At 36.8% G+C, this 10,708-nt stretch overlaps 1 protein-coding gene across 3 annotated transcripts in view; it reads left to right on the top strand.

Moving 5' to 3' along the window:
* Positions 1-5,912: 5,912 nt before the first annotated feature.
* sema3d (sema domain, immunoglobulin domain (Ig), short basic domain, secreted, (semaphorin) 3D) overlaps positions 5,913-10,708 on the top strand; it is a 32,395-nt gene continuing 27,599 nt past the window's right edge. For all 3 annotated transcript variants that reach the window (XM_014003453.1, XM_014003454.1, XM_014003452.1), the window contains exon 1: positions 5,913-6,185. The gene's annotated coding sequence lies outside the window, so the exon portion shown is untranslated. The remainder of the gene's footprint in view (positions 6,186-10,708) is intronic.

The raw sequence follows: 10,708 nt of genomic DNA, 5'->3' as shown, positions 1-10,708 counted from the left end.
TATATATATATTTCAAATGGAATTAATGACTACTTTAATGTTGAAAATTTGGGCAAAACTATGCTACCTGTTTCAGCCATTTAAATCTCTGACACGGTCATCTTCATACAGGCTAAGCAAACGCAAAAATTGACTTCTACATATCCAGTGTGAGTGTTTGTAGTCTTGGTCACTCCTGTACGTCTGAATTGTCTGGGAATATTCAAACTCTTTCACTGCTTGTTAACTATTTTTTTTAGTTCAAGTCTAATGAATGATCCTTATCCCTTATCACTGATAAGTAACAAGCAGTGACAATTAGATCTGCTCCACTTGTTTTGGAGCACAACAAGCCTTGTGGCGGCTCATGTTATCAAGATTAGTAAATCGGTTCAAGCCAAGTGCTGAAACTTGGAGGTCTGCATCTGTGTGTGTGATGTAGTTTGTGCGTGTGTACACTGAGCAGAGCAGGAGCTCCCTGGGTGATCAGGCCTGGATGGCTGCCCTCTTGTCAAAGATCTACAGTGATTGTTGTGTAAATTATTTGCAGATTGCAGTGCGTTCTGGATCCGAACATAAACTACATGTGGGATTTTATGAGGTCATCTTCTTCATGAGCACTACATTTTTGAAAATATGTTTGCAAAAAAAAAAAAATGGAGTCATACATACCAACTGATGCCCAAGTTTATGATGATTCTTGTTCTCTTATGTCATTCACAAGGCATTCCAACCTCCTGAAAGTTATGATTCAATTGTCACGAGTGACAACCGCATGAGCAAAACTGTTGAGTAGAAAAGTTGGAAATGGGAACTGATCATGTTGGTGTGATATTTTAGTTGTTACACATCCAAAAAGACACAAATTCCTGGTGAAGGTGTGTCCAGTTTCACTTTAACTGAGCATCACTTCAGAAAAATATTTACCCCCTTCACTTCTTCCTCCATCATCCAACATTTGCTCATGTTTACAACTTGGCCATAAAAGTTTGCAGAGTAGAAATAACAATCCAAACTGACACAATCTAATAATAATTAAAAAAATAACACCAAAGTGGCAATTCTGCTGCCTCCTGCCTCGTTCAAATTTAAGTATTGATCCTCCATCGAGAAGAATCATCCTAACGTAAAACTATAGAAATAAATGGGAAACTTTCTCTTTTTAATTTGCCACGATGTCTTGTATTGCCAAGTCCTTCTTAGCAATGCAATCCTATTGACTATCTCTTAATCCTGCAGTGCATCGATAATTAAGACAGTTGCTACTAGTTAGTTAGGGTCCTCTTGTGAACCATTCTTAAGTGAAGTCTTTTTATGTTTTTTAAAGTATTTGTTAATGTAGACAAAACCCTGAAGGGCAACAAGTTCCTTTATATATGTAGAAATCAAATTGAAATTAAAGTTAATTCAAACATCTTGTAATCATTATTGCATGTCTAACACATGGTGTGAAAGAATGAATATATGAACATTTACATATAGAATAATTAATTCATGAGTTATTAAACATTAAATAACAATGATTATGATGGTTTTGGAAGTAATTAGCCTTTCTGGATAAATTATTAATGAATGTGTAAATTCATAGCTTATTAAGGATGAGTCATCCTTGATTATATATGTTTTCAAGGTTAATTAACCATTTATTAATGATTATTTAAGGCTAACTAATGTGTAGTTATGTGTTACCAAAGGTTCCCAAGTTTCTCTGTGTTTTTAAACAAACAGGAAGCTCCTGTAAAATATAATAGAAGAATGGATTTGTTATACGTTCATTGAAACAGATAATAAAAAATAATAATACATTGAAACATTTATGGAACATCGCCACAATGTCAAGTGTCAAATACTAGATTCTGTTCTTTTGATTACTGTTTGATCTTGGGGCAAGGGGAGAAATAAAATTTCATATTGGCGACCTGAGTGTCCCTCATATTTTGCACCAGCTCTTTATGATCCTTCATAGAAAAGCAGGTAAGGAAAATAAATGGATGGAAAAATGTTATAACACTTTTTTTATTCAAAGAGAAAATATCCAGCTCCACCCTTCAATTACAATAAAACCATTTGTGGATACATAAAAAAACAAAGATCAGAAACACCACAAGTACTTGAAACTTCAAAATAATAGTTCATAAACACTCACAGATGATGACCCAGTGGCCAAGTCCATCTTTTATTTGCAATTTATGATCCTAACAATAACCACTGCTTTGCTTTTTCCCCGAATGGTTCGATTGAGTATGTTCATACGTCTCTGCCTCACATTACCAGTACATATACACTCATAACATTTAGAGCAACTTCCAGTTGAACAGGCGGGGACGATGTTAACACTGTATCGTCTTTTTCTATTGATGTCACCAGTGCACATGACAAATGGTTGTATTGTAATAGGTGTGTTACCCTGAGGAAGTGCACACCCTGACACCAAACCTCCCAAAAGAGAGGGAGGATTAAGTTTTACCCCGTTAACCTGTAACATTCAAACCTCTTAGGTAACTTGGATTCGTGCAGTCACATCTGCTGAGGAACACAGCTGGAGCAGCCGTGCTTTCAAGGTGAAATAACAAGCATATCCTATCTCAATTTATTGGAACCGAATCGCTGTCTCTCTTTTTTCTGGGTCCAACAACAATGTTCTGATCTTCAGTGACCTCAGTGCACATTCATGTAATATCAGCTTGCCTCAAAGGAAGAGTGAACCATATTGTCTCTGTGTTTATATAAAAGCCAAGTTCATTTTAAAATCCATTCCTGTGTTAATTACACTCTCCACTGAAAGATGTGCTCAGTAAGATAACCTGACCCAGTAATTCACAGTCTGAACTGACTGAGTTGCTTTTTTTTTCTCACACGAACTTCAGGAGATGGTCAGTGTAAACTTTGATCAGACACATGTAAAAAAAATAAAAAACTCAAGCGATAGTTCAAATCTTTTGAAGTGGAGTAATTTATAAAAGGTTATGATCAGTAATGTCCCACCTGTTGTAAATACTGTAGCTCTTTGAAGGGCTTCAGTTTGGAGACATAAAGTCTGAGCAAGGCCAAAAGCAAAGGGTATTACTGCTATCTCAAAACAACCCACAGTAAATGTAAAAAAAAACCCAACTTGATAGCACTTACTATACGGTTTGTAAACCTTTACAAACTGTTAATTTCACATTATTGTTATGCACCATCAATTTTCTTTAACCACTTCACCTTCCGGAGAAGCAGGGTCCTTTCACCGACAATTACTGTGCGAGACGCTGGTTACAAGTCCACCACAGAGCCTCATAAGGCGTTATTTCACTTTAAGACCTGGCCAAGCTCCAGTCAGTCTGGCCTTATTCTACCCGAGCCTAGTTGTGTTTGCATAGAGCTGCCTCGATGTGAGTGGGGATCATAATTTTAAACAAACGCAAATCTTTTTTTTTTTTTTTATTTGTGACACAACAATAATGGACTACACCAAATCTGAAAGAAAAATACTGGAGATTGTACTGGACCATCCAGCAGTCAGGACTAGAGGGTAGGACAACAGGACAGTAAGCTAATGGTAGTGAGAGCATGAATGATTATTTGTCTCATTAGTCAGTCCTTTTTGCATTGAAAGGCAGGCTTTAAACTTGGGTTCAGTGTTTTGCATTAGTCCCAATGTCTTGGTATGTCACATAGACGAGATTAACTTAATAGTACAACAACTATAAGCAACCAAACCACAAGTTAACATTAACTAACATAGTTGAGAGTTACCAGTTAACTTAACATGCAAAGTTTTGACTATAGGAGGAAACCAGAGTACCCGGGAAAGGCCCACACAATCAAAGGGAGAGCATCCAAACCCCACCAAGAGCGAAGATGTTCCTGCAACCTTTTCAATGAGAGGAAACGTCTCTAACCACTGCTCCACCATGCTGCCGTTGTTATTCACACTGACATCTATGTGATTTTGTGTAACACTTCCAATGAGCCTGGGGCACTTCCTGCAGGAATATGATATTATTTCTATCACGTTAACCTTGTAATGCAATCTTGACATCATTTTAAAAATTGATGTAGTTTTAGGTCAGAAGCAGTTCATGTTGGTCTTGATTTAGCTCAACCTCATTATCAGAAATAAAATCCATTTCTCCAAATTCGGGTTGTTAAAATAATTGTTTAAATGGGAAAGATATACACTCTCTATTTAAAAAAAATATGAAATGCCATTTTAACATTCATAAAATTATTCCTGCACCGTAAAAAAGAACTTGTAATATTTACTAGAAAAAAATCCTCATAACAATTTGCACTTACTTTTGTTAAGTAAATTTAAATGCTACAAATTCATGTAATATTTACTCTCACCACTATCTTGTAAAAGTTAAGAATACAGTTAAAGATTTGTGAATAAATCAGGTAAATTTTACTTTATTTGCTCAATTAAATCTTGTAATATATCATTGATCAAATTAAGTAAAATTTACCTTATTTATTCACAGATCTTTGACTATATTCTTAATAACTTTTACTAGATAATGATGAGTAAATAATGGATGAATTTGTAGCATTTGAATTTACTTAAACATTAGTGCAAATTGTTACAAGGTTTTTTTTTCAAGTAAATCAGAGAAGTTCTTTATAACAGTGAACATGTATCAAGCACAATACTGTAGCATGACACCTCACAGCTACAGAGAGAGGTGTAGCTCATGTTGTAGTTCAAGACTTCACCACCAGGGGGCAGTTTTGAAGACCCTTTATTGGATTCTTCTTCATGAACAGAGCAGACATCGTATTAATGACTAGGCCTACCACTCTCACTTGTGGTTACTTCTGCTGAACGGTTTACACAAGTTAACAAATAATGAACACACAAATTAGAGTAACACAACAGACCAACTGCTGAAAGAACAATGTTAACCAATTCCCTAAAATGATTTAACAACAACAAACATGAATCCTACCCACAATCCTCCACTGCAGTCACATGACAAACAGCCAAACACATCAGAATGCAACAATATATCAACTACATTATGCCATCAAACTATTGCACACCTACAAATGTATTCAAGCAAAAGAAACCAGACGACTTATGTTTTATTTCGACCATGTCTTGTCCTCTCCTTGAAAAGTGAAGCAAGGGAATGAGGAGCAGCAGCCTTTGTGTCTGCATGCTCCCTCAGTTTCAGCCCAGAAAAGTAGAAGTAACTTAATATATTCACGTTTATGTGCTGTCCAGAAAAAAACACTTAAATGCTACTGGTAAAATAATAGTAGCATTTACTTTTTCTGTACAGTAATATTGATATATAATATAATGTGTATTGTTTATTTAGTAAATTCTAGTAGTTTAGAAAATTTGAATTTTTTTGTAAAACTTAAAATAAATTAAATAAATGTTACTACACCCAAAAATCATTTTTTTCAGTGGGGCAATGTTCATGTTTGAGTTTCTATAAGGTAAAGCACCACAGATGTTAATGTTTCATTGTTTTCTCAAAGGTGCTCAATATGAGCAAACTGTATCTATATCACTGTTTTCTAATCATTGACATCATATGTAAATAGAAACCCAAGCTGGAGTTATGAGTTTGTTAGTATTTAATCAACCATCAATCAAAAAGTTGTCTCACATTTATTGTTGTAGAGCAGCCCTGTGAACGTTTTTTCCTCCGTGCCTTTGTTCCTGTATGTTTTGTAAACTTGAATAAATTGCAAAGCTCAGCATAAATAAGCAAGACTTTATTAAAGATTTAATATCCCTTTGGATTCACAGCTGTTTAGGCTTCGTGTGTTTCCCTGTATTTTCGGTCAACTTAGATGTGAAATACTAAAATTACAGTCTGAGTAAAGTTAAAGTGTCTGGCAGTCGTGCAGATGCTGAGGACCACTCCCCTCCAGCGGTAACAGAACTGGGAGGTTGCTGTCTGTCTTTCCTGGGGCAAGCTGCCACATAATCACCCATCCATCCAAAACACACACAACACCCAGAGAGCCAAGAGTTCACGAGCGCCTGGTTCCGTTCAGCTGAACCGAGTGGAAACATTCTGGGGAAGTTTTTTTTTTTAGTGTAACCCTTTCTTTTTTAAACGCGACACACATCACCGCTGGTCTTTTATTAGTTTGTTTTTTGCGCGTCGGAGCAACTCTCAGGACGGAAGGAGGCGCGCGCATCTGGTCTGGTGCGTCTCTGGTTTGTGCCGCACGTGAGCACACGGAGTCCAGCGCGCGAGCAGGTGAGATCAAAGACCCGCTAACAAAGCAGTGGTCAGTAATTTATTCAGATTTGTGTGCCATTTACGTTTTTTTTTCTTTTCATTAGCTGCTTTAAACTTTATTTTCCGATGTAAATAATAATAAATATTAGCCAACTGGAAGCTGTTAAAGGGAAAACAAAGCAACAAAACTTATTTTCATGTGGTTTCAACAGCTTATTTTTGTTCTTTATAGCTGTTTATGCTCGTTATAGTTTTTGGCACTTGCTGTTTGCTACTTTGGAAGGCAAAGCTTTCCATCTGTCCACCTAGTTTACAATTATTGAGAAATATTGACAATGGGCCGTTTTAAAGTTATTTATGTATATTTGACAGAGTATTAAGATCTGATATTGTTTTTAGTCAGAGCTGGGAAAATGGATATCACTGAAACAAAGTGATGTGTTTATCTTGGCAGAAGGTCTCATAATGAATCATTTAATATGTTTGTTTAATACCATGAATCAACTTCAACATTTGAATAATGCATTATTTAGATTCACATTCTGAATTTTTTTTACTTAGCATCACTAAGAGAAAGACACCAGTATGTTTAAGTTTGCCTAAAACAAACAAATCGTTTACCAAATATACACTATTTATTAGTGCACAAGATTTAGACCAGTGGTTCCCAAACTTTTCAGCTTTTGACCCACAAAATAACAGTACCAGAGACAATGTGCCTCCAACTATGTTTGGATGATAAACATTTGTATCAGGTCAACTAAACATGGGCATAGTAACAATATTTTATATACTACATTTATCCATTTTAAATACACTAGCCTCATTCATTTGTAATAACTAAGGCAAAAATGTAATTAATTCAGAAAATCTTTTCAGGACCCCACCTTGATGTTTCGGGACCCCACTTTGGGTCCCGACCCCAACTTTGGGAACCACTGATTTAGACAATCACACACCTAAAAAAATGAAAAAAAAAATAAATAAACTCTTTTTAGTAAGTGAGAATTGTTTATTTTTTCAATGTATATACTGTATATCAAGATTTCTTTATGAAGTGGTGCAGGGGGGAAAATAGCACAGTTATTTATCTATCTGTGCTTTTACATCAAACAGACTTCATGACTCACTTTCCTCTCACTGCGCCTCTGACGGTTTATCTAACTCCTTAGAAGGCGCTTTGGCTTGAAGGGAGTGTTGTGAGTGGAGGCACAGAAACTGATGAAGTGAGGCAGCAAAAGGAAGGGTTTGCTGTTGCGATTATTGATTTCACTGGCTGTGTTTCAGGGCGTTCGGTCAGCATGACTGTGGTTGTAAAAGATTTCTGCTTCAGGCCACAGGAAGACAACTCCTTTTTGATGTTGTTTTTTTCCCCCCTCTTTTGTCTTCTCCACAACGATCAAATGTTACATCACTTAGATGGTGCCAGGTAAAACAGAATTACTGTGACTTATCTGATAGCAGAATAAGTAATTAATTTAAACTGCAGCCATGCTAACAATGAATCTTCTGTTTAGGTTTATGCTGTAGCTTGTGGCATGTCTGAACCAATCCAAAATCCCTCTAAAAACATCAGATGTGCTTTTAATGGCCTAATGCACCATTCCTGTGCTCTCTGACATCATCCTAATTGTGCTGAGGCTTTATTTTTCCTGGAGTGTGATGAAAAAAAAAAACATAAAAACAAAACAAAAATAAAATAAAATAAAATAAAGAAAAGAAATGGTGTTTCCTTTAAACAGTGTGTTCTGAGTGGAAAGTGCTAATAAATTATGCCGTGCTTGCCTTACCTAATAAGGATAGGTTTTCAAGATCACTCAGCGCAGCCAAACAAAGCAGCTACTACCTTTACTGTGGTGAGGATGTTATAGTCTGTTTAAAGAGCCTACAATAACGGTTAGGTGCCAATGACTTGCAGCAGACAGCTTGGCTGGGTTTGTTGAGCCTAAAACCCTGTGGTGTCTCTGGATCCTTGGTCAGAGAACTAACGTGAGGCTTATGTGGACATTCACTGATCTGCTTTGCTTGAGATGTAACTACAGAGCTGGATCTCAAGTTTGCAGACAACAGTTAAGTCCTTCAGAGGAGTTGTTGCATAGCATTTCTGGGTGTATCCCTGAATCCTCGGGCTAAGAGGGGACAAGTGAGTGCACTTATATCTGTCAGTCACTGTTTTCATGGCCTAATGCTCCCATCTTTCCGCCTCAGGATGGTATTAGTTTGCTTGCGCACAAATGCCCAAAGAGACAGACGCTCATACACATTCAGACTTGCACGCTCAGGTCATGCCTCATTCGGGATGTGTCGAGTTACTTGATTTGTTATCAGTAACCATTAAGCCTATACCAGCATGTTTATCTGGATGTCATCTGCTCGGTTGCATAGAAACGTCTCTGGTTTGATTGGCCCCTCTGACTTTGTTTCCATTTTGCGTTTTTTTTCCCATCTTCCCTATCGAAGAGCTGAAGATCGAGTATCACTTCCCACCAACCCCCCCTTACCCACCATCCTTTTCATTAACCCTTTTGTGTAACAGCAGACCTGAGCTTGTCACTGGTCCAGACTGGAAAATGAAACCACAACATTAAGCAGAAAGTGAGTCCTATATAAAAGTTACACTGCATCACAGCCTGTTTTTGCTGCGTTTAGTTACCACGGTGCAATATTCTCTTACTCTCAGTGTTGAGATTTCAGACAAGAGATGGACAAAACATGGACAGACACAGCCTAAGGGTTGGAATTTTATCCGTATCATTTCCTCTCAGACAGACTTCACACAGTAGGAAAAAAAACACATTTCCACAGGAAAATACTCATGAGGATTTCAGTTCACATGGAGTTCATAAATACTGTTTTCTTGAATCATTTAATCAAGGAGGGAAATTGTTTTATATAAATATAAGGCAGTTCAACTGAAACGTCTCTGTGGTGCAAATGCGTTTTAGAAATAAATTATCTTGACTAGAAGACCACAGAGTGTGCACTCTTGAGTCAATACATACGAGAGAGATGCCTTTTTTCAGTCATTTGATTATTTACTGAAATTATTAGCAAGCATGGGATCCTTAAAATAAAGAATCAAATAATTCCCCAACAGACTATAGACAGGTGTTGGATTTATTTACCTAAAATGTTTTGTCAATGCCTTCATTCAGCTTTTAAAGTTCATCTAATGCAGCGTTTTCAATTTCAAAAATAATTTCTGTTTCTATCAAAACATTTAGATATTCTTACTGTTTAATTTGTTTTCATTTTTTGGAACAAAACTGTATAGTCCCAAAAGATATGCTGACAAAACTCATTCATTCAAGTAATATGAAGTCATGTACTTAAAATGGTTTTAAATTAATTACAGCTCGTGCCTTTAAGTTTTCCTTATGAATCATTGAGACAATTAAGAGAAAATATTATCGAGTTGTTGTCCAGAAGTTGCCAAAAAGCTTATAGTATAATTGTACGTGAGTTAGAGTTTGATCTCTGTCCAAAATATTCTTCATTTTCAGCAAGGATCACATGTTTCATATTTACTTGTTTTCTATAGATGGTTAATTCTCGAGATGAACTCTGAGATGAACTCTGCTGAATGTGTTTGGTGTTAACCTTTTTTTTAGACAAAATCGACATAAATCTCACACCCTTTAGATCAAATTTATGAATAGTCTTTAGACTGAGAGCTCAAACTGCTGTTTTCACTTTTTGTCTCTTCACTTGTTATTTAAAGTGAAATAAATCACATTTTTTCCCTCCCCAAGATAAATGATTTATTTAAAGTGCTCATAAATAAAGATTAAAAGCTTATCCGTATGAACGATGCTTTTCACTACAACGTCAACTTCTTGTTATTGACGCTTATATGAGCAAATACTGTTGCATTGCGACGGTCCGACATTCTCCCAGGGCGACCCGAACTCACGCAGACTCAGAACACGTTACACGCTCGCTTAATTGCGAGGTTAAAAAAAGATGATTGACTGTTGCCAAGAAAAACAAGTAATGTCTTGAGAGCTAGAAACAATTACTTGTGTTGTTCTGCCAGGTCAGTGCCTGTGGTCAGGGAATAAAGACAAATAGCTGTGCTAATGCACTCTGTCCTGTGGAGATGGAGGGGGTCGATAATGGCATGTTGCAGGGCACCTGGGTGTTGCTAAATGCCTCATTAGGGGTGGTCCATATGTGAAAATGCCCGTGGCCAGATCACATCTTCACCATCTGCTGCCTTCTCATGACTGCTGGCAGTTTCTTCTGCTTATGTTGTGTATTCATCTCCTTTTTGATCATCAAGCGTTCTAATTTTCCCGTAAAGCATCTAAGATGCCAGATTCTCTAGAGGTGTTGTTTGATAAAAGTCAACAAGGTTGCGTTTTATACTTTATGAACACCAGCTTTGCTTGATGCCGAGCCACAACTTTGAAAGCTACTGAATTTTAGTCAGTATGGTGTAAAAGAAACTGTATTTTGATGTGAGAGCTGAAGCCAAAAAGCCCCCCTGAAAGCTTTAAATTTGTCATGTTTATCAAGTTTGTTTCTCATGACCCCCCCCC

This window comes from Austrofundulus limnaeus, unplaced genomic scaffold (assembly GCF_001266775.1).
Source record: "Austrofundulus limnaeus strain Quisiro unplaced genomic scaffold, Austrofundulus_limnaeus-1.0 Scaffold19, whole genome shotgun sequence".
Lineage (NCBI taxonomy): Eukaryota > Metazoa > Chordata > Actinopteri > Cyprinodontiformes > Rivulidae > Austrofundulus > Austrofundulus limnaeus.
Note: the sequence above shows the minus strand (reverse complement) of the source record. Positions and strands in the feature narration are given on the sequence as shown.